Consider the following 26174-nt stretch of genomic DNA (forward strand, 5'->3'; position numbering starts at 1 on the left):
AGGTACAGGATAAACACGGGTCTGGTCCAGCCCTGGATTTGGAAATGAAGTATGTTCCCTGTGGTCTCCGATATGAATCTGGCCAACATTAAAGGTGAAGCGGTTTGCTTACAACGCATGGCGGCAGTGGCAGACATGGATCAGGAGCAACAATTACCAATTAATATTGCGGATGTGTACACATCCTTGGGTTGCAATAGTTTAGGGATTCGGCGATTTACTCAGTCACAAGGTAAACCCCCTCCAGAAAAGGTGGGTCATCCAGTCTTCCCTAAAAAGGCTTGGCACAAAAATGTGCAGCAGCAACAACAGAAGCCTTGTTCTCATGCAGGTTTGCCATCACCTGACGCTTCTGAGCATAGATATGATTTGCGAGACCGCTCTAAAATTAAGACCCAGGGAAGTATCAGGTTCCTGATCCTCATTCTCCTCGTTCCTCTCAGGAATCGTCAGATCAAAAATTCAGTGGAGAAGGGCGACAGGATCACAGACAAGGCAAGTCCACGCAGATGAGATGTGACCCGCAGCGCCAGTTTGATGTAAAGGTCAAGCAGGAGGAATCTCCTCAATATTGTTCCCATTTCAGAAGGTAAAAGTTGCAGTTTGACTGCAAAATATGCCTCAGATGGCGAGAACCCTCCTCCTCGCCAGGAGGTGGGCGGTAACTCTCCTCAACAGCGCAGTGGATGTTACCATAGTGTGGCAGACACTCCACCAGCGTCTGGAGGTGAAAACAACTGACACTGTTATTACTGTGGAAACAGCTGGCACTTGTGCTGCCCCTCCTGATACTTTAAGGGAACAGTGATTCTGCCACCAGTTTGCTTAAACAAAGCATGAGAAATTTTCAATCAATTCTATCTCTCTTTTAAGATGAGACCAACAATCAATGTTAACTTAAATCCAAACCCAAAAGAAAAACTTATGAGTTCTATTTTCACAATATGATTTTATAGTAAATTATTATAAGTTTGTGTAATCAATTTAAACACACACATATATATATATACACACACACAGATAGACTATATATAATGACAATTGAATGATTGACGTGAAGTGAACACAAAAAATTACATATATATTTACATATCACAACACATGGGTGAGAATCTACCCTCAAACACATGGAGAGATTCAAACCAGGAGGTAAACATACCATTGGTAGTAGGCACAGTTGACTCTACACAAAGAGAGGACCATACCAATCCTGTTATCAATTTATCTAAAAATACTCTTTCCCCCACTGAGTTATCTGTCCTTTCCAAAGGGTTGCTTTATGTACCGAGTGCACTAAGTAACAGCTTTGGGACAAAAATAGATTTGTACTGGTTTTTTCACTAATACTATTGAAACATTTCTTCTACAAATATTCAAGATCTACGAATACTAACAGGGCATCAGCAACTCCCTTGCAAACACCATCTACTTTCTCACCACTCACACACCTAATGTCCAACAAAGTTCTTGCCTTTGAACAGGTAGTACTACAGGATGTTCTTAAATTGTATGACACCAAAAAGTAGATCAAGCATAACATCAGTAAGGAGGAAAGATCAAGCTTGTAAACACTGAGAAACAACATGGACCTAGTTGTAAAGCCAGCCGACAAGGATGGATCTATTGTGGTCCAGGACAGAGAGGATTATGTCACTGAGATTCAGACACAGTTACAAGTGGTTGCTAATTATCAAAAAATCAGGGGAGATCCCACCAAGGAAGTTTCCAAATTGATACATACACTAACTACACAAGGATTGGAGGAAGGGTGTCTGAACCAACTAGAGTATGGTTACCTTAATCAAAAAGAGCCCCGGGTCCCTACAATCTATACCCACCCGAAAGTTCACAAAAATAGGGATAAACCGCCGGGGAGACCCATCGTGTCTGGATGTGGATCAGTCTTGGAACCCCTGTGCCGGTATATGGATATTTTTCTACAACCATGGGGGACCAAGACTCGATCATACATCCGTGACACGATGGAAGTCAATAATTGGTCGAGGGCTGCACCTATGACAAGAATGGGCAGATACTGGTAACAATGGACGTGGCCTCATTATATACGAGTATTCCACAAAGAGAAGCCCTAGCTATAGCGCATGAGATCCTAGAACGCAGAGAAAGACCTCATAAAGTACCTACTGACTTTATCATTGCCTTACTTGAAGTGGCAATGACAAAGAATTTCTTCATTTTCCAGAAAGATTACTTTTACCAGACCAAACTAGTGGCCATGGGAGCCAGTTTTGCTCCGGATATAGCCAATCTGTAAAAGGACGACTATGAGGACAGGAACATCTACAATGCCGATAACCCTTTCACAGAGAACATAACTCTGTGGAAGAGGTATATCGATGATGTCCTCATGATTTGGACTGGTGACTCCGCCACCTTTTTGCATCTGGCTCAATGGACGATCCGAAGATATTCAGAAAGCCAGAATCCAGCTGAAAATGGCATGCATAACCCACAAAGCGCTACACCACAACACACCTAAGTACCTGGCTCAGAAAATTAAAATCTCCGGAGGAAGCAGACCGGCCAGGAGTGCAAAGGAGATGCTACTGAGACCAGCCATCTTCAAGAAGAAGAAATCGTACGACAGAGCATTCTGAGGAGCAGCACCAAGGATCTGGAATTCACTTCCGCCAAGCATAAGAAAAATTACAGACACTACATCCTTCAAGAGGGAAACGAAAAGCTTCCTAATAAATAAGTTCCTTCCATAGGTCGGACCGAGGTCAAAAGAACATTCGATAAAGGAGTGAAAACAAAAGCTTCACAAACTATAAGCATTTGGGAATCAATGATTCTAGACCATTCATTTTTAGCCATATTCAAACATATATAATATCTATATATATTACATATATAAGTATTAATGTAAACACCGGAATATGACATACCATGTATATACTTCCTGTATAACGTCTAATGTATAATGTCTATCTATTGCTTTTAAATGTACCTACCTTTTTACATTGAACGAATTTACTAACTCTTGTCTGTATCTACCTCATGTAATGTAAAGCGCTCTGATACCTAAGGGTCTTGTTCGCGCTATAGAAAACTTTAAATAAATAAATAAATAGATGACTATGATTTAAAGTGCAGAGAAGGTTAATTTTCTTGACCTAACCGTACAAAGTGAGAATAATGAGATTTACACAACCCTATATAGGAAGCCATTAGAAAGAAACACACTATTGGGATATAGAAGTAACCACCCGAGAAACCTGCGAGATAATCTGCCCTACGTGCAATTCCTGGGAATCCGCAGGAATTGCACACGTAGGGCCGATTTCCTTAAGGTGTCTGACTCTCTCCTACAGAGACTTTTAGAACGAGGGTACCCACGCAGTCCTCTAAAAAGATCAGGAAAGCGAGCGTAGTACTGCCGTAGGGACGTCCTACTACAAACTAAGACAGACAAAACCACTGATGATAATCGGATTGTCTGCGTCTCTACTTTCAGCAATAGGAGCACTGAAATTAAGAGAATTATAAATCAAAATTGGCACCTAGTATCGGACGAAATAGGTAGCACAGAGCGTCCCTTTTTTTGCATTTAAATGGGGCAAGAACATTAAGGATTATGTAGTCAGCTCATACCTTAGAGATGAACCAGTACCTGACACGCGTTCTCTCTTAATGTTACCACCGCTTCAAGGACACTATAAATGTGGACAGTGCAAAGCGTGTGAGCTCACTGTTGAACAAAAGGAATTTACTCACAATGGCAAGAAATACTGTTTACACCATCCTAAAAATTGTAATACACAGGACTTAATCTATCTAATCAGATGTCCGTGCCAGAAAGTGTATGTTGGGCAGACGAAGCAAAAGATAGAGACACGTATCTTGCAGCATTGCTCTCGCATTCGCTGTAAGGTGCAAGGGGCCCCTCTGGTTGAACATTTTAGTGATGAAGGACACAGTATCAACAGCATTGAATGGTGGGTACTAAAGACAATAACGCCAAATCCCAGAGGTGACTCACTATCAGCGACCATGAATCTACGTGAATACAAATGGATTCATTTGCTTGATTCAGTTAATGGGGGTCTGAATGAGCGAGAGGAGATTTCTAGGCAGATATCTCTGCTCAGTCTGACCTAGGATGTTTATCAATATGGTATGATCACTCACATGACGAAAACCTGAAAGTATAATAGCCAACTGTGATTATTGTCTAGCAAGACTTAGATAGGTATCTAAGAGAAATCTGTTAAAATTGCTGATTATTTGCTGATTAAATGATTATTGTCTAGTTTTGATGGAATGTATAACAGGGATCTGTTAAGTCACTCCATTAACACACTAATGCTATATGTGTAGGTGTTGAGAACATCCACGAACTACATATGTAATGTATTACATCTCCACATATGAACTAATGTTATACTAGAATATTGACTTGACTTCGTATGCTTTGGTAACACGCTTTGGTAACACACTGCTTATGTAAATGTAGATGCTTTGATAACACACATGAGTGGCTGGGATCTGCTTATGTAAATGTAAATATGTAAATATAAGGTTATTGGTTACTTCAAAACGGTTTAGAAAATACTGATACTAGACAACACCAAGTAGCTGTTGACGTATAATTAACGCTTTGATACATAAATGTCACCTCACAATGTTTTTTGGTTGTAAATACGGATAATGTACATGATGTGATGTAATCCTTTGTCCCTGAGCTCCCTGTGTGTTAGCTTTTATTTTCCTGATCTGATCAGTCTTGATTATAGAACTAAAACGTGAGCGTGCCTTTAATCCCTTGCTCACGGTCAAATGAAGAATCTTTTAAACCCGATCCCCACCAGCGGGCAGTCAGGTTACATTCATATCTCCTGATGGATGATGCGATAGTTTGCCATGACTCCCTGGCTCACAGTCAAGACAAACTTTTAACCCGATCCCCACAAGAAGGCAGTTAGGTCACGTTCATTTTTGCTGACACGCGAGGACGTTCGGAACAGACGTATGCTACACTAAATCTATTTAAAGGAAGTAACTCCGCTAGATGAGAGCTTCCCGTTTTTTTACTGTGAAGGATAGAAAGCCCAAGGTAAGACACTGCTGCATACAGCTTGACAATCTGAACTTGATTTATGACATGAGTCTTAGGCTGAGTGAATGCCGGACCCGAGTACCTTACTGTAACGAGTACAGAAAGAAAAGTGACTCACGTTGGGAGTTACCTAGAAACCTACCAGGGTTTGAACCTCTCGACTGGTATGCGCATGGTGGTCGATTGAGGTTGTGAAGACAACGCATGTCCTAATGCAGTGGCTTAAAAATTTGTGACGCCCTGAAGAAATTGCCTAAATTGGAATTGGCAATGAAACATGTCGGCAAGTGGAGATTGGCTAGATAGTTATTAGCCTCTCTCTCTTTTTTAACATTCCGCAACCAACACGAAATTGACAGAATAAAGCTAAGCTCCGTGTTGTGTGTGTGGTTTTTATATGTTTGTTGTTTGACACAGTTTGCGTGTTTTTCGTTCGTTCCTACACACTGCATTCCCTCACAAACACTGTTTTGTTTGTTTTGTGGACACAAGTCTTTCTTTTGAGCTTGATGGTGCCAATGATGAGAACAGGGCAATCCTGGTGAGTACCTGCCAGGTTCCCGTTGGTGGTTCGCCCGTGAGGCGCCATCTCGCTCACACACACTTTTTTCTACCTACCTGATTTTGGCACCTAGGTGTGTGTTTTTTGTTTCTTGTTGTCTCACAACTGTGTATATGTTTCCATGGGATTGGGCATATGTTTTTAAACATGGCATAACATGGTTGTACCTCCTACCTTATTTATTAAAAGAGAGGAGTGATTTGCAGAAGATTTGCATGTGATGGTACACCATTAAGTGACTTAGGATTTGATGCCGTTGTGGTCTAGGTCTTGTTTTGTGAATACATGAGTCTTAGGCTAACCAATGGAATTTTTAGCACGGGTCTTAACCTTTTTTCACATTTCATTTTTAGAAGTGTCCAAAGGCAATTAATCAGCCTTGGAAACAACCTTAAAGTTTGTTTTTGGAGGCGGAAAACCCCAACAGGCAATCTCTTGAAACATAAGGGAATGCATCCATGGAACCTCGTGCGCTATACGCCGGAGGTTAGTGATTATTCTTTACTCTCAAAACTTTGGTAATTGTTGTATCTGATTTTCGCACTATCAGACTATTTAATCATTAATAGCCATTATCCTATTGTGCAATACAGGAAAGCTTTGCCAAAGATTAAATCCTTTCGAGTGACCTGAAGGCATACGTCAGAATCAGGTAATCCGTCCTCGCATGAGTACAAGCTGCCATGCTGAATATATATCAGGGTGGAACTTATTTTAAGGTGAGCAGAGACTTGTGGTCTCTCCACTTTTGATTCTGTACCTTACCATATACTAAAGTGTAATCATTTGTTTTTTTCTAAGTAGGCCACACACAGATCTATTATCTAGTCCTGAAGAAGACCCCATACAGACGAGCACAAAATCTCCATTAAACCCGGGGGTTGAAGCGTCAACGCTTTAATGTCAAGTGTACATGATCACCCAGAATAATTTAAAAATAATAGGAGAAAACACTTACTGGGTTGATACTTTCTTTACAAGAACTGCACTCTGTGTTTATTTGTTTTTGTAATATGTGTTCATGTGTCATGTATATAATGTGTTGTGATATGTAAATATATGTAATTTTTTGTGTTCACTTGACATCATTAATTCAATTGTTATTATAGATAATCTATCTGTGTGTGTGTGTATATATATATATATATATATGTGTGTTTAAATTGATTACACCAACTTATAATAAACTATATATATAAAAACGAATGTATGTCTGTCTGTCTGTCTGTCTGTTTGTCCTTTATGCATTACTACACCATTGATCCGATCGCCGAGAAACTTTGGGAAGTTGTTGAGTACACTCCTGTGAAGGTTTCTGGCATTACATTTTTTTTAAATATAGGCCCCCCAGGGCCCTCATAATCTTTCGAATACTGATGTACGCACAAGACGGAAAAACAAAAAATTGTGTATCCATAAGCACTCAAATAAATAAATAGAATTAAAACGACACTTTGAAATGTTTTCCATATTAAAATGAATACGCTTCAATAAAAATGACACAATGTAAATTGAATGTTATCATAACCAGTTTCCTTGAACTTCCTTTCTTCGGAGATCGCAGCAACGTGCGACGGTTAAGCTAGTTTACTATAAAATAATATTGTGAAAATATAACACATGAGTTTTTGGTTTTAAGTTAACATTGGTTGTTGGTCTCATCTTAAAAGAGAGATAGAATTGATTGAAATATCCCATGCTTCATTTAAGCAAACTGGTGGCAGAACCACTGTTCCCTTAATGTACTAATCCCCAGGTGCTGCACAAAACTGGGTTACCCCATTGTTCTATTCTGGCCCCTCCTGATAGGCTTTAAGAAGTAAACTTCTAAATCGAAGGTGATATTAAAAGGCACTGTTCAAGCAGTCTTTTGGGACAATCTTACATCATCTTATTATATTTAGTTGGTGGAGGATGATTGGCCACCCCCTTTGTCCTTGCTTCCTACAAGGGGGAGGAGGTTATTCTCCCATGTTTTTGGCAATATGTGCCTGAAGAGGCTAAAATTGCTTACGCTTCGGAGTGGGCACAAGCCCAGGCTCCTGCATTATATCGCAATCAGGTGGGTTGGGACAAAGATTCACCAGTACGTGTGATTCCTTTGCGTTCTACACCACAGCCCCAACCGCAAAATACCTTGAAACATGACGCAAAAGCATCCGTCGGTAACATTATGACTCAATTGGAATATCGGGGTGTGATCAAAACCTGTGTTTCGTTGATGAATAATCCTCTTTTTCAGATATTGAAACCGGACGGTTCATAGTGTATACTTTTAGACTACAGACATTTGAACAGTCATGTTCGTACCTGTGCGATTCAGAACACACATAGCTCTGCATTAAAAAATAACATTGTAGGAAAGAAATATAAAACTACATTGGATATTTCTAATGGATTCTTCAGCCATACTTTGGCTCCTGAAAGTCATGATTTGACTGCATTCCCCGCTCTCGGCAATCAGAGACGATTTGCGAGAATGCATATGGGATATAAGACCCCGATTCATTTTCCTATGTTGATATTTATTTGACGGATGATGAAAGGAATCTGCAACTTAAGCATGTGGACCGCATCGTCACACATTTTGCAAAGTTAGGGTACAAATTCAATTTAGAAAAATCGCATATTGCAGTACTTCTTGGTTATGAACTCAATAATGAAGTGAAGGGGTTGGCCCCCCACTTTTGGGAGGAGTATGCTCAATTGTAGCCTCCTTCAATCCTTAGGAAATTGCAATCTTTACTGCGTTTTTTAAATTTTAGCAGGACTTATATTCCTGATTATGCCCAGCGTATCAAACCCCTCTACACATTGATACAACCCTCTTTTTCATCTTCCAGTTGGCTTCTGAAACCTACTGCAGTACTTAGGTCTTTGCAGTCTGATCTGCTCGTGACTCAATTCTTGTTAACGAGACAATACAACAAATTTAGTCATACGGATTGTACCAGGAGCGTTAGGGTTTACTTACATGACTTTTAATGAAGGGGACACGGTTCCCATTGCTTATAAATCTCATTTGTATACTCAAGCTGAAATGTGTTTTTCTTCCACAGAAAAGATTTTAACAACAGTTCAGATGGCGATTCTGAAGGAACGCTCTCTGGTTCAGGATAAACGGATTTTCGTGGTTTTGCCGGTACCCGCTTTAGAAGCAGTCACAAAGGCTAGTGTACTGAATTCTAAAGCCTTGCATCCACGTTGGATACAGTGGGCTACTTCATTTAATTCGGCTGATGTCAACTTTGTCTTTGATCCTTCTTTACAAACAGAGATGTTTTTACAATATGAACATGTTCATCCTCCTCCTTTTTCATTGCTCCCTCTTGATCAGTACCAATGCATTATTTACACTGATAGGTCTGCACAGCCAGCTATTTGTTCTTAGCATGTTTATTCAGCTGCCTGCGCAATTGTAGCTGGCACAATAGTGTTTTTAAATTTCTTTGGTACACACACAATCCCTTGGGGATTGCACAGTACAATTGACCGAGTTACGTACTTTGGTTTTGGCTGTTAAGTTTGCTGATCCTGAGGTCTCTACACTTGTAGTGAGCGATTCATTTTACTCTGTACAATCCTTCAATGACAACTTGTTCTTCTAACACAAAATGATTTTTGAGATTCTAAAGGTAGTGCAATTAAACATATAAAACACTTTGGGTCCGAGTGGCCGCTCTTAAGGAACCCTTGCCTCTCACACATGTAATTCATACTTTGGGCCATCAGCGAGTGGGAGCACACGCGTTTGGTAATTAGCTGGCTGATGAGGCAGGCAGATCTGCAGTAGGCACATGCTCGGTAGCAGCGGTTAATAGGTCTATGACTAAAATTGATGACGCTATTTTGGCGGCTATTGCCGCTATGAAGGAGGGATCGCAGTTTCCCCAATGGTTCCTTTCTGGTTACACCTATCCTTTAACTTCTGATCAAGTTCCATTTGTAACTATACCATCGGTTGGTGATTGGCTGATTCCCAACGAGGACTGCAGACTTTCTTTGATCGTGGCTGCGCAGGAAGGTGTGGCTTCTTGCCATGCTGGCATAACTGCAACTATTTCGCTTTACAGCAACATTTCTGGTGGCGTGGCTTAGATACAAAAATGCGTAAAGATGTGCTTTCCTGTAACATTTGGCAACAAATTAAACCTTCTGCCAATTCATGACCACCTCAGACTCAACTTTACATTTCAAATCAACTGTTTTGGTTATATTTATCTTGATCAGTGAGGTCCCTTGACATCTCATAATGTTTTTCAATGTATCTTGGTTGCAGTGGCTTCATGCACGATATTCATTTGAGTTTGTTCACAACGCAGTGCTAACGCTCAAACTGTTATAAAAGATGTGCGTGTCTTTGTAGGGACATTTGCCTGTGGCACCTTCTATTCAGACCAAGGTCAGGCTTTTGCCTCTAATGCTTTCCAGGATGCGATGAAGTCTGTGAGGGTGCAGATGCAATACTCATCTCCATATCGTCCTGAGGGCAATTCTGTTGTGGAGCGGATGAACCGTGACTTAAAGCAATCTTTAACAGCTAGGGTATTAGGTATTGATAGAGGCTGGCTTACTCATCTTTACGGAGTCTAACTTGCATTTAATAATCTCCCTAGAAGATCTCTGGGTGGACGGACCCCATACGAATTGCTCTTTGGCATTAAAATGTTTGTGCCAGACCTTGATGATCTAGACGTTGTGGTGGCTGCCGCAATGTTTTACATAGATAACCATTGTGCTATGTTACAGGATCTACAAAAGACTTGTGACACACTGGTGAAGGAACATTTGCCCTCATCTACGGATACAGAGGTGCTGGTTCCGGTTACTGGCTGGCTTCCTCAAGCTGGTGATCTGGTCCAAGAGAAGGTGGAGAACAAGAAAGAATTTGGTCCATCATACCATGCACCAGTCCCAGTCATTGGTTTGAAAGGCACCCGTACTTTGATTTTGCCTCCATTACCTGGCTGCAAAGGAGAATCGATTAATTTCAATTGAACAAGTCAAGTTACACCAAATGTTCGATACTAAATAGTATGCCTACAAGCATTCCCCATAGGGATGTTTCACTTCGTCTAATGACTTCGGTTTCCCCGACAACTCCCCAACAAATGGAGGGGGGAGATGGTATCTTCAATTGATTTGTTGCCTGTTTTACCTTCTACATCTACAACTGTGAAAATGAGTATGCTTCCCCACCAGTCAAAATTATAGTTGACATTCCAATGAAGAACAGCCCACATTGTTTCAGCTAGGCTTCAGTGGTTACTATATGGAACAAGATACCTTTTCATCAGATTCATCTTCATTGTCTTCGTCTGTGGCAGATTCCCCTACATAGATTTGTGTTTTCATCTTCTGGTTAATAAGAACTTACCTTGTCCTGCCATGGACATACATCTGGATTGTGCTGATGATGGTGTTCCTCTTCATGTGGATTGGATTTGTGACTGTATTTTTCCTACTGATTAATGGTTATTACTTACCTGACAGCTCTGATGTAGACTTGGTAGACAGAGTTCTGCCCCCTCATACTTTGACTCATAAAATGAAAATAGATCAAGCCAGCCCTAGTTAATATTTCAGCATTCCAAATTGTGATGGTATTGTTTGGGATAAGGTACCATTCGATGTCTATGGTCCAACGGAAACTTTGCAAATTGCATACGTATTCCGAGTTTCTTAGGGTGATGTCATTATGCCTGGAATACACTCCGATGACTGGGATGTTAATACTGTTTACTCACTGTTTTTGGATTTAAAATATTATACTGCTTTTGATACTGAAGATCTGTATTTATATTCTGCAAATTATGCGGTTTTATTCTGTTACCAGTATTATGCCATCATATTTTATACAAATCCAACACTCTGAGACCATCTTTTAATTATACAGAATGGGAACATTGCCCAACACCATTCCAGGGGAGTTCACTGACACAGAAAGGTAAATTTTAAATTTTTTCTGGTTACAACCTTTCTGACCCGAAATCACATTTTTACAAATTGAATTTGCCTACACGCACCAAATTCATGCTGACCCATAATAAATTTGGTTATTTTTCTTCCTTCATAACTGACTTGTCCTGATTACTGGAAAGACATAATTGCTTTAAAACCACTATGGGCTATCAAAGATTGGCAGGTGCAGGACACTTAATCTTTACATCATGCGCGTTTAATACCATCTCATCTGATATTGTTCAATCAGACTGTTCATCAAACTACATGTTTTGGTTTGGCCACTGCTAAAAATTTGAATGCTCCATTGCATCTTTGGCTGCCCATGACACTTGCCATACACATACCAACTATACAATTGAGCAATTGACAGTTATGTTTCAAAATGGTACTCTTAACTCTTCTACTTTTGACCCATTAGGTTGGTTACTGTGGCCCATGAGCACCAATGTTTGTAAGATATGCTTTTCTAATGCCACAAAAGGGTTTACACAAAGCAGACCAGATCCTCGGTTTCCACATGCCTATACTGTACCCTTTTGTAGGTAAATTGTGTCAACAATGGTTGGAACATTCCACACTGTTATCTGTGAAACAACATCTTTCTCTCCTGTCAGGTGACATTGATCTGGCTGATTTTCTTTTAGGTCCGAAATCCTCTCACACTAAACGTTTTAAATATGCTGCATATAATGAATTTTGGAAACTGTCCCACATGGAAGCTTCAGTGAGCTTACGACAAATTGATCAGGATAATTTGGAAAAAGTTCTTGCAGTGGTTGATAACAGTATTTACAATTTGTCTTCTCGGATATATACTTTACATAATATTGTATCATTGTTCAGATTGAGGGGACCCTCTGTGGATTGTATCACGGACCTCTGATCTCAGCCATTGGATTTTCCTGCCGGAGCTCTTATCTTTCTGCCGCCCACACCTCGCCCTGAAGTCTGCGGGGATTGGTAGCATTAAGGACAGTGTCAGCTGGGGAGGACAGGGCTGCTGCTGGGCTGCGAGCGTTCAGACCGGGACTCCATATCCCAGGAGTCCCCGGTTGGCCAATTAACACCACCTGGCCCGCTCTCCCTGCAAGCGCCGCCCCCTGAACACAGGAGGGGTTAAGAACACACCCTTCACCTTGCTCTGTGGGACCCTCTATGGATTGTATCACGGACCTCTGATCTCAGCCATTGGATTTTCCTGCCGGAGCTCTTATCTTTCTGCCGCCCACACCTCGCCCTGAAGTCTGCAGGGATTGGTAGCATTAAGGACAGTGTCAGCTGGGGAGGACAGGGCTGCTGCTGGGCTGCGAGCGTTCAGACCGGGACTCCATATCCCAGGAGTCTCCGGTTGGCCAATTAACACCACCTGGCCCGCTCTCCCTGCAAGCGCCGCCCCCTGAACGTCACATACTCTTCATTAGAAGCCTCCGATCCGCTGTGCGGGACGCACGCGGGATGCAGGCCGGGAGAAGCCCGGGACAAGGGCGGGACAGTCTTAGACAGTCCTAGACTGGCCGAGACTGGACTGGGCCCGCCACTCTGTCCGTGCAACCACCAAAGTTAGCCGGCTGAAGTAAGACTATACCACCTATTATATCAACGCAGTTTCCTGTGATTGTATTTAGTGCACACTTATCCTGTTGTTACTTGTTTGTGTTGTATAGCAGTGCTTATTACCATTTGGGAATATGCCTAAGAAATTAGTCTCTGGAGTTACAGATAGGACTAACACCTTAGATAACTATCTGGTCCAGGTGGTAAACAAAATAAACAGTGAAAGAAGGCAATCGTTAGGCTTGAGTCAATCTCCTGTCCTTCACTCAGTGAGCCCCTCCACGAGTGCGCAAATGACTCATACACTATCGCAAGATCCCAGCACGTACATCCCTGATACCAACCTCCTTGACATTGGAAGTCTTGATCAGAGTGCAGAACTGTTGGTTGACTCAGAGATAAATGCAGAGTCTGACCCCGAGTCTCAGGTGGAACTCATAGCAGAGGAATCCTCATCCTCTGTGCCTGTGACGAGGGCGGTGAGAACCTGCAGAAAAATTCAGCCCAAACGCGGGGGGTCACGGACAGGGAAGAAAAGGGCCGCTTCTCCACCAAAGTCTAAGGCAAAAAAATTGGAGCACGAGGAAGATAACCTTAGACAAATTATAGATGATGATCTATTCAATAGGATAGCGGATATGATAGACTTAAAGATAAAGACCATCATTAAGCCACTGATTGGAAAAATTGATAAGCTTACCGCAGAGGTGAAAAGGATGGGAGGGCTGCAATGTAAGTTAGCAGAAGAAATAGAGAATGTAGTAACCATTGTTACTAAACCAGTAGACACTGTGAAGGGAAATATCGGGGGTGATATAGTAGCAGATAAAGGTTTATTAGAGAGCATCCCGCCTGGTCAGGCACCACCAGCTGTACTTAGCCAGGAAGCAGCGACAGAGGCCCCTATACCCCCATCTACTGCACCAACACCGCCATCCCTAGGGGATGACCCTTCACAATTTATAGTGGAAGCCTCACCATTGGTACTGGTACTAGCTAACGTACCCATCTTACCCCCTGGACAGACAGAATCTATTTCATCCCTGACAAGCAAGGCGTTACACTGGCTGTCAAGCAACATGCAGATGGCACATTATGGGAAAGAAAAGTTGGCTGGAGAAATTGTAATGGTGAGGAGAATGACATGGATAGGGAACAGGCAAAAGAAGTTTAAGGGGGACTGCGTAGTGTTAAATTTTTCAAACGCAGCCGTGCTCCCAAACGTCCTGTCAAACATACTTCCCCCCAACGAAGAAATGGAACCATAATCCCTCTTACCCTAAAATTTTTCTATAGCGAGCAGCAAAACGCGATCCATCCAAATATTCCAAGATCAGGGTGGACTACAAGAAGTAATAGATGGGGTGGGGGTCCTGGATCTGTACATAATGACCATGGTATTGGCCCCGTAAACAGATTTGGTACAGGGCCAGGTGATCATCAGAATGCGTTATTCTCTAAGACCCCTAAATCAAACTGGAATACAATGAATAGGTGGGGGGTGGGTGTCCCGGTAAATGATCATGGGAGCAGTGGAAATGGGTTCGGAGCCTGGCTGGGCGATGAGCAGTTTCCGATGCGTCCCAATACCCCACTACACAGGTGGAATGTAGCCACAAATGGATGGGGAATGGGGGCCACACCCTACGATTGGGGGTTTGGCACAGTAAATAGGTATGGGGTTTTGGCAAACTTAAATGATTGCGATTGACGTTTGGGGGGTCCAAATATGTCAAAAAATGGATCAAGGGTCTCATGTTTAATAAGCAACCCCAAAGATAGGGGTAGAGGATTCATAAATGGTACAAATATGCATGAGACAACAAGTCTGGAAGGCCGCAAAGCGCTAGTTGCTCTAGAAAGGGAAATTGCTCCTGACCAAATTTTGGTCGAGATTGTTGGTGGCTCCCCTAATGAGAATGTTAATGATAATGATATTTCTCATGTCCAGTTAAATGCAGTAGAGATAGTGGGTAACTTATCGGCTAATGGAACCCCCCATCTACGAGTAGAAGATGGGGTCCCCTTGACCGATTTTGTGGCGAAGAGAACTACAGAAACCTGCAAAATACTAAGCTGGAATGTAGCGGGACTTAACTCCAAACGCAATGATACGGAGTGGTCAAGCTTTATTGTAAGACATAATATTATTGCCCTCCAGGAAACCTGGGATACAACTGCTAACTTTTGGTGGGATGGGTTCACTAGCTTCGCCAAGGCGGCTATTCCTAGCCGCATTGGCAGAGCTAAGGGAGGTCTGTTAATGTTATTCTCCTTAGAACTGAAGGGCTCTCTAAAACGGATTAGTACTGATTCGCACAACATCCTCATCGTAGAGAGAGAGATTAACCCCACTAGGAGGTCCTTATACATTAATTTTTATAACTCAGGGAACAGGGACAATAGTGGCAGCAATATCGCCACTTTAGACGCTATATTAAGGTCAAGTAGTCAGAACACCCAGCTTGATACAGAGTATATTTTATTAGGTGAATTTAACATTCATCCCTGCATGTTAGCATGCAGTTTAAGTAATAAGGAATGGGGTGAAGGTCCAGAGGGACCGCACTTTGAACATACCACAGAAGGAGAGGAGCTAGAAGATCTTCTGGCAAACTTCAACTTGTACGAACCAGAGGGTGGCCCAAGAATAGCTACCTTCATTGACACCAATCCCGGAACCATAATTGATTATATCTTTATTACACAAGGTATCCTAAACCGGGTGATTTCCTACCGCACTGTGCCATCTTACCATAGTGACCACAACCCTGTCGTACTTGAAGTGGCTTGGGGAGATTACATGGGGCCAAATCCAGGGAAAGTGAGGTCGGACCACACATTGCGTACCTCTGACCAGGGTAGGAGAGTTAAGTGGGCCAAGGTGGTCCCAGAAAATTTCTACGCGGAGGTTTTCCCGAAAATCAAGGAACAGGTTGAGGTGTGTCAGAATCCTTGTGCTTCGGGTCGTGAAACTATAGGGGCCTTTGAGTTGATCTGTGGGCAGGTGTCGCAGGATCTCCTGGCTAAGCCAAAGAAAGGAGCACCGAATAAGAAGCGCTGGTTCGACACCGCATGTTCTAATGCACACAGGTCTCTGATGGTAGCTTTGAAAAAAATACCTAGGGTAAGGGGCGAGATTGCTAGACTGAGGAAAATCTATAAGTCAGCTATAAAAACTAGACAAGGAAGTATCAAACAGGTAGCTTGGGAAAATCTTCTTTCCGTGGCTGTCCTAAAGGACAGTCGGAAATTCTGGGATATAATTAAACAACCATTCTTTTCCGACCAAAATAACGAGGCCATGGACTGTGTCATCCCAGATGACAAGTGGTTGACTCATTTCAAAAATGTATATGGGGATAATGATCAGGCAACCCAAGATGTGTCGTTGGCCACTTTAGACGCCACTCCAATACATTTTCATAGCACAGAAGTGGAGAAAGCTATTTTGGCCACAACCAAGTACAAGGCCCCGGGCCCCGATGGGGTGCCAGCCGATTTTTTCATACATTCCCCAAAGCTGTGGGCAGAGGTATTGGCAAACGTTTTTTCTGCCGTTAATAGCAACCCTACACCATCCTCCTGGGATATTTCCACCATAGTCCCCATTTTTAAAAAGGGCCAGCGGGATGATCCCGGGTGCTATAGGCCCATATCCCTCTTGGACTCGTCGGTGAAGATCTTAGGCAGAGTCCTTTTGTCTAGGTTGAGGGATAATGTTGAGAGTTGTGGAGGGTTGTCTGAGATCCAGTATGGGTTCAGAGAAAGGAAAGGCACAATCGAACAATGTTCAAATCTACATTTGCTCATATCAAAGTACACGGTGGCCAAGGAGGGGTCCCTATTTCTAGCATTCATGGACCTCTCCTCGGCCTTCGATCTGGTGAACAGGGCTAAGTTATGGATGACCTTGCTGAAGATGGGGATCGATGAGGCATTGGTGAGATTCATGGCTTCCCTACATCAGGAGCTTTTTGCGGCCGTACGGGTCACAAATGAGGGTAGGTGCACGTCCCTTTTCAAATCTTTGAAGGGGGTAAGGCAGGGCTGCATATTGGCCCCCCTGCTCTTCACCATCTATATTAACGGTTTGGGTGCACATTTGGAGGAGATGGAAGTCGACGTTCCGCGTGCAGGAGCAGTTAAGATCCCAGCGCTCCTGTACGCGGACGACGCCGTGCTAATTGCGCGCACGGGTGTCGGCCTTCAACGCCTCTTAAATGCCTTTGGCACATTCATGGAACAGCTTGATTTAAAAATAAATGCTAGCAAGTCGCATACCAAGGTGGTGGGCCGAGAAAGCAGCAAGAGGAGAATAAAAACCTTCACGTGTAGAGGGGATATGGTTTCTAGAGTTTCCACTTTTCCCTACTTGGGGGTCCTTTTTGACCAGAGAGGAACCTGGGGTCCTCAAGTGAGGGCGAAGAGGTTGGCGGTCACTAGATCATCGTCTGCCCTCATGGGCTTTGCGGGTAGGTTGGGTGCCAGGCCCATGAAAGCGTTGTTAAAAATTTACAAGAGTAAACCTGTTGCTCTTGCGTCATATGGTTCACCACTCTGGGGCTACGTAAACGTGGAACCTATCCAGAGAGCGGAGAACAGATTCATACGGACACTCCTCTCTGTGCCGCAGTCAACACCAACTTACTCTATACATATGGAGGTGGGCTTAGATTTCCTTACTGATGGGTTGAATATGGCTCCCCTGATCTTTTGGTTAAAGACGTGGCTCAATGAAGACCTTCCACTGAACCATAAGATCTTGTCCGACATTCTGTCCCTAGACCATTTTAAAAGTATCCCTTGGCTGGCCTATCTGCTGAAGGCATTCTCAGATTTGGGACGCCCAGAGCTCTTCACTTCCCCCCAAGATATCAAGGTCCAAGACATCGATCTTGTTAAAAAGCACTTTATGGGGAGGGCAAGAGCATCCCGTGAGGAAAGGGAATCGGTGAAACCATCAGTAATGGGTCATTACCTACTCGTCAACTCATTTTCTTTAGCACCTTATCTTGGTTTTGTTACAATCCCATTCCATAGGTTTCTTTTAACTAAGTTTAGGTTTAATTTGTTACATTTTTATTTAGGCACTTTTAAAACATGGGAAAAACCGGAATTAGCTTTACCCTGCAGCTGCGATCATTTTTCACCCCAAGATACTATGCATTTTGTTATGATTTGTGGGTTTTATTTAGAGCCAAGAAAAAAATATCTGGTACCAGTTTTGAAGGAGGCTGGCTTCACACAAGTGAGACCGGCCCCGCTCTTTTTACAATCATTGACCAACACACGTATTACCTTTTGTATAGCCAATTTCTTGGTAGCTGCAGCTAGGATGAAAAAATATACCCATTAGATCCATCATTATTCAGTTTTTCACCTTTGTATGCCTAGATCTGTTTTAATGTAAATGGTTTTATTGTCATGTTTTAACATGTATGAAATGTTCCTAACTCTTTGTATGAAACGTTTTTTAATTTCTTTGTACGACTTTTAATTGAGTCGAATAAAGATATTTTGACTGACTGACTGTATTGTATCATGGTCAAAATCAGTTGTGCTCTGTTATGCAATTTGATTGGACATAGCAAACACTGAAAAGTGGGAAAGTGACATGGGATTATCTGAATGCTTCCTCCCTGTTTTTACCATTTAATTTTACGGATAAACAAAAACTTATGTCAATGAAGGACGCAACATCCACAATGTTGCACATTGAGAAACTAGAACAGATATCATTCTCAATAGCAGAAATTAATCCAGCCGTATGGTCAATACATGGGGTTGTTTCATTACCCATCTCACTGTTCCAGTTCACGGCTTGCATGAAACATTATCCTGTGGGTAGATATGAACCCCTTGGGAGTATCTTTAGTCATGAATTATGGTCCTGGCCTTTCGCATTCTGTTTTCAACGTGCAGACAAGAAAGTTTTCCTTACAGGGGAGGATTGTGATTCTATGGTAGGATACTCCCTAGTCTGTAAACAGGTGGAACTATACTGTGCTTGCAACATTTCGGTTCCTTATTTGGCTTGTTTTTTTGAAAGGGACACCGGTCCCAGCTATTATTCCCACACTGACTTTGCTTTCTAAGGTCAGTTATCTTATTCTAAATAACCATAACTGCTGCGGCTTACGGGCAGGTATCCCGTATATACTAACATTTTCACAATGTGTTATATGTTGCAGCAATGTTCTCTTTCCACCCCCATACAGGGATGTAAGTAGTTCGCTGTGGCCTTCCATTCCAACTTTGAAACAGATTTCAATAAGCTAAGCAGACTCAAACGCTATTGTTTCAACAAGAAGTGGCTCTCACATCAGCTGGTGAGACCTTCGAATTGCAGGTGGCAAAAACATCAAGTAAGATTCAGTCACTGCTAAAAACAAATCTCCCCCTACATTTTGGAGAATTAATTCACCACATTTTTAATGTGTTATGCCTACTTCACCTGCATGCAAGTGTTCTGCTGTCTCCGGTGCCCTTTTCAATGGGCCCTGGATGTCTGCATCTCCAATATGTCACACGCTGCCTGGATTATGAACTGTTGATAGGACCATTGATGGCCCATGACCAGGACTGTTCCGTGGGTATGCGCCTTGTATGCAATCCTACACTTGGGCCAATGGCAGACTTGAGTTCCTGTGCTCGTGCACAGTGCCTCTTGGTATGGAGTTTCATCAAAGTTAATGCAGGTTGCCCTGTTATACTCCTAACGGTCTCTAGATATGAGGAGCACGTCTGCTCATTTGAGTTGCTTAATTGGATGGCATACCTTTTAAATATTGAATGTTCTGACAGCCTCTTGGAGCTTATGGCATTCCACATTTCCTACAACATTTTTGACTCGGAAGATGCGCTGTAGATGGGATCTAATGTACAACACAGTGACTTTTTTTCTCTTTTTTTAGTCTTCACATTTTTTTAATCCACCTTGCTCCTACATTGAGCTTCAACTGCTGTTGAGCCTTTGACCAACACGCTTTGCCTCTGATTACCTCTGAGTTCTGTTTTAGTCCGGAGCTACGGGCCGACCAAGGATAGGATGTCACATGGCCCAGTAGGACATTGTCATTTTCTCTAAGTTAGCATGAGCATGCTGCAGCTTGTCCGCTGCTTTGCGCACGTTACTACATGACTTTATTTTTGCAAATGTCTCTTTTGCTGTGTTCACACTCTACAGGTTCCTGGGATTTAGTCTGAACATTGTGAGCATGGTCGAACAACAATGTCCCTTATTATTCTGTTCCGGCCAGGCCTTACCACCTATACAAAACATACAGATGCAGCTGTTATTTGGGAAAACGTACTTTGGTCTTATTGGAATACACGAATAGGTGGCACACACTTGGAGAGGTACCTTTGCAGAGAGTGTAGCAAGATAGCACCTATGATGTAGATCTACCATCTATAGGCTAAGGTATGGGTCTGCAGACAAAGCCCAGAGATCTTCTAATATATAATAATAATACTTTCTTGCAATCGGAGGGAGGATAGGCTATAGTGAATTTTCATAATGACATCTCCTTTCATGATTTATGGACTAACAGCCATGCTGACCGTATTTGTATTATGCATTTTTCTGCTTGGTGTGGCACATATACTGCATATTAGAGCATGTTAGTTAAAATAAACATTTTAAACTTGTTCAAGTCTCTATCAGATCTTATTGTGGACAAGTACAAGAGTGCGAGCAAAGGGGTGTGTCTTGCAACCGCGATTCCTGAGAGATTAAGGAGTGTTGTGTTCTGGGGAGTCTAATCATTTGTTTCTCTGTCAGTGAGTAGTAGAGCAAGTGAGACCCTATAGCTAGTCGGTCCTGGGTTCATGGACACTAAGGTGGTAGGATGACTCCGTCCCTATGCACTAAAGTCCCATAATCCTACGCATATTTCTGTTTTTGGGCAGAATCCCTGCAACATCAGTAGGTAATATGATATGTATATCATGAAGTGCTTCTTCGTGCCTGATCCACAGCAGTGATCATTACAACAGGTTATGGCAAAAAGAGGCAAAAGTAGCACCGCAGGGCATTTCTCACATGTGCTTTCATTTCATTACATCACACCAGTGCATACAAAGGACAGTCTATGCGTTTCAGCGTTATGCCTTCCACAGGACCATAGAGTACCTGCGTTAGGCTGGTCCTTATATAGAATTCAGAACTTTAGTCCATTCACAGTGTCAACCACTACAACCAGACTAAACCTAACTCATGTTTTATGTACATATTACTTATCCAGCAGCACATTTCATTCTGTAAAGTACAGTATATTGTCATTCTGCTTGGATAAATTTGTTGCATTCTGGCGGAATTGCAGGCAAGAACTGATCAATAATGTATAATAATATATATATCTTACCTACTGGCGGTCGCCAGTAGGTAGTTATAGTTAGGACCTACTTTCCATAGGAAATCCACAACATTCTATTTGGAATAACTTTGGCGCTGGTGGACGAATATTTCGCGAATTTCTCCAAGAAAATGGCCTGCTCGTCAAGTGGGGGCCGAGAAAAAAGGGGGGTCCCCAAACGTGTTTTCCCCATGCAATTTTCCATAGGAACCTTTAGCCAGGGCTACAGCCGGAACTGCTGAACGGAATTACACCAAAGTTGGCAGAGAGGTAGAGTTCGGTTCGCAGAATGGTGTAAATCCGTTCAGTAGTTCCTGAGAAAATCAAAAGTAAAATCATAGTGATATCTAGAGACGAAGTACGGCACGCATACGGAAATCTGTACAATTACGAGCACGAGCTGCATGCTGATTGGATGTCAACTGTCTGTCAACACTCCAAACCAGGAAGTGTTGGCAGCCATCTTGTGCCTCGGTAGCACCGAGTCACAAGAAAGCTGTAAAAGAAAGTTGAAAAATAAGGAAAGGGGGCAGGGTAGAAACATTTTGACCCTCTAGGCCTGCTCAGGGGGTCCTTTATGAAACTTTAGGCCCAATTTTATTTATTTTTTAATAAAAAAATGCGGGGTACGCATATGGTACTCGTACGTGGTGGAAAAGGAAAAAAAAACTAGAAGTCTGTTTTATTCCTAATTAGCTCCCGGGGGGGCCAAATCCCGGGGGCAATTATTTTTATAATGGGGGCTTGTAATGTGCCCCGGAGAACGCCACCCCTGGGGTTTTATTTTGAAGTATGCGGGGGGGGCTCACGGCCCCCCCACATGCCCAGGGGACTGCCACCTTCCTCGGGTAGTAATATTTAAAATAGGGGGGCAATGACGGCACGGACCCCCCAGCCCCGGGGACCACCACCTCTCGGGGCTTTTTAATGTTGGGAGGGGGTCGCGAGGCCTCCCTCCTGGAGCTCTTGATGGCCCTGGGGTCCGACACCTCCCATGGCCGGCTCCTGCAGTGTCCCGGGGTGCCTACCCCAGAGACACTGCTGTTTGCTATGGTAGGGCGGGAGCGTCACGGTGTCCACTTTAGCACAGCAAACCGCTTTCTTAGTTGAAAGAGAGAGCAAGATAATCTGGTGTTTTTTTTAAGTAGGAAAGCAGATTGCTTTTTGTTAGCGAGAGGAGCATATAAACTGCTCTCTCTGACAAAGCAATGCCGGCTCTCGAACGACGCAGGGAGCTGGCTGGGACCGTGGGGGTATTGGGGTTCCCCACACGGTCCCAAATGTTATTTTTTGAGTCCCGGGGGATAGGGTCCCTTTCCAGCTCCTTAAACATTCGTGTGGCGACGCGCTTTAGTTTACCAGAGCGTGCGCCCAGTGTATTCTGGGAACGTAAGCGGCCACGGGAGTTGCCACGAGTCTAGCAATGGGCAAGTAGCGTTCCCGACGCTCGGGACATTAAATCCTCACATTCTTAACTCCGTGTCCGTGTGGTTATTAGGAGCAGATCGTTATAATTCTGTTTTTTTTGTGTTTTTACTTTTCTATTTTTTTGTGTTTTGTCAACAAGTTTTTTTTTAAAACCAAAAAAATGGAACTGGAACTCAAAAAGTGTCCAACAGGAACAAAAGAATGAAAAAAAACCAACTAATGTCGAGGACAGCGATGCTCCTGCTTCCTGCATTTTATCAGGTCAATAGATTGTTCCCCATAACACAAAAGTTTAATGCAATAAATGCATGGAATTCTAACTTTAGCAAAATCAGGATCAATTTGTGGGTGTGGACTGCTTGCTGAAAATGCTGGTGCAGCAGATGATGTGCTTGGTGCAGCAGCAGGTGGGTTGTCCTGCAATCTCCGTGTTGCAGCTCGAGCAAAGTTGTTGGGGTGCAAGTTCTTCACGTGTCGCTCCATATTTGCTGTGCCAAAGGAGTATTTTTTAGATGGATCACCCCTTGAAAGAGTTGTTTGGCAAATTTTACAGGTTACTTTTGGTGTGTTAACCTTTTTTTGCCCTTCTGGAAAAGTAAAAAACTGCCAAATTAGAACGTCTTTCCACTTCTTTGGAGGTTCTTCAGGAATGAGATATTCCTCTGAAAAATGGCTGGAAGATGAGTCCATTGCTGTTATTATGGTAATCTTCCTTCTATTTGACAAGATTCTCAGAAGAGATGCTTCTTCTTAGAAAGTCAAAGTAGAATGATTAAAATGGGACGGAACTTTCAACAATTGGAATAGGAACCAATGTAATCTCTTCTTTTAAAGTCACATGGCTTTGCGTACGCATACGCTGTGCTTACGGAGCTCTTACGATGGGAGTACCGTGATTTGTGTAATTGCTTTTAAAAGTAATATACGATTGTTCAAAGTTTAAAAAAACTATTTTCATAACTACCCTATATAATGTATTCTGTTAGTATGTTCAATAAATACATAAATATATGTTTTTAAACAATTGAAAACATTAGCGTCTTTCGCGTACGGGGTGCCGTACATGACGTCACACGGAAGCTTTGATGCGACGCGTAACGTTAATGCATATTCGTAGCGTATGTTGAGAATGATTAGCAGTACAAACTATGGTGCAATCACTCTCTCACTGTCAAATCAGAGCACAGGGCGCGCTATGAGAATGGTTACAAGTGGTCCCTCATTGGAGATACGAATCAGCTGTGTGGCTTATCCACGGTATCATAACATTACCTTTTAGCCTGTTTAAGTTTGAGGTTTGCATGAAATACTATGCTAATGGCAGATATGGATCTTTAGGCAGCGCTTATCTCCATGAAGCTTGGTTATTACATATAGGTGCCTGAGGGAGGGAAAAGAAGTTTATCTGAATGGCCAGGATTGCACAATAGCACCAGATGACTCCTTAATTTGTAGACACATACAATTGCATGGCTCTTGTAATCAAGATGCGCCTAATTTAGCCTGAGTTTTGAAAGGCACTCCGACACCTGCTATCATAACAACGTTCAGTTTACTGGCATACGGGAGTTATTTACTTTGAAATAATGCAGATTGTTGTGCGATGTTAGCAGGCATTGCTTACATGATTACGGTAACTGAGCGTGTGGTTTGCTATAAAAAAGTTGTGTTTACTCCTCTGCATGGGAAGCTGGATGTTTCCATCTGGCCGTCGATTCCGACCTTGAAAGCAGAGTCAACTAAATGAGGAGTATAGGAGCGATATGGTCTCAAAAAGAGGTTGCTCTTACATCTGCTAGAGAAACATTTGTCCTTCATGTAGCAAACACCCGCACAGAAGTGCATGATTTATTAAATACAGACGTGCCCCTGCATTTTGGGGAGTTAATTCAGACTATCTTTAATGCGTCCTCGACTACGGGGTTACCTTACTTTTTTACAGTTATAAGCAGTGGCCTTGTGACTTCTTTTCAAACTATATTTAGGGCCAGATGTAGGTAGGCAAATACCGGTCGGTAACGGCTGATTTTGGACGTTACCGACCGGTATTTGGAGTTTGAGATGTAGGGGCTTTAAAAATTACAGATTCAGTAAATTTACCGATTCGGTAAATTACCGAAGTGGTAAATTTACCGAATCTGTAATTTGAGATGTAGGTGGCACTGTCAACAGTGCCACAGGGCCATGAGGATTCGTTATTTACCACCAACTATTAGTTGGTGGTAAATAACGAATACCTGTGTATATGCAAATCTGTGCATATAGGGCATGTATGTGTGCCACATGGCTCACAAGCACTAATCAGGGGTGCAATAGGGTGTCAAAGTGACACCCTGCCACCCTTGTCTATTCGCTAATTTTACCGAATAGGCCCATAGGAATCGATGGCAATTACCGAATTGGTAAATACCGAATATTTACCTTCATAGCATTTCCCGATTTTTAAATACCGAATCGGTAAAATTCGGTATTTACGAATCGATAAATGCAATTTACCTACATCTAGCCCCTAGTGTCTTTACTGCATTTTCTCATTCGATTTTTTCCAGCATCTTTGGTGGATTCCCCTTAATACTCGCATTAGTTGCTGGTGTGCTTCTATTAATTTTTTTTCTTAAATATGGATGCACATCCTGCAGCACATGACAATATTTCTCGGCTGTTGCTGGTCCGCAACCGAATGCTTAGTTATTACTGAGCGCTGTCTCTGGCTACATTGAGTGCAGCTTATGGATTATCGTTTCGATTTTCCTTTTTCAAATGCGTTCAACCTGTCTTCCGTTGCCTGAGCAGCAATTTCAACTGGGCCCTGGATTTGTGTCTCTGCAGTATGGTGTCTCCCAACGCGGATTATGACCAGCTGATGAGCCCCTTAGTGGTTCATGACTTGCTCTGTTCTGGCGGCGGAATTATGGCCTTAGCAGCGATACATTTGAACTTGACTCTGCTTTTCAGGCTTGGACTCTGCGCTCGTAATTCGCCCACGTTTATATCACGTGCTTCGATCAAGGAAGGGTGCCGTGGGGCTGAGCCTTGCACTCACACCGTGTTAAGTTAGCATGGGTTTAATAGAAGCTTAAACGCCATTTTTGCTTTCCTGCTCTGCTTTGCACACAACATGCACTTGCGATATTGTTTAGAGAAGGCTGAGTATTTTGCTTCACATGAGAATAATTTGTTATGCTACATTTGTAGACTGCCTCTCTAGTTTAGTGTGTATAGTGAG

This window comes from Lissotriton helveticus, chromosome 4_1, assembly GCF_964261635.1.
Source record: "Lissotriton helveticus chromosome 4_1, aLisHel1.1, whole genome shotgun sequence".
Classification (NCBI taxonomy): domain Eukaryota; kingdom Metazoa; phylum Chordata; class Amphibia; order Caudata; family Salamandridae; genus Lissotriton; species Lissotriton helveticus.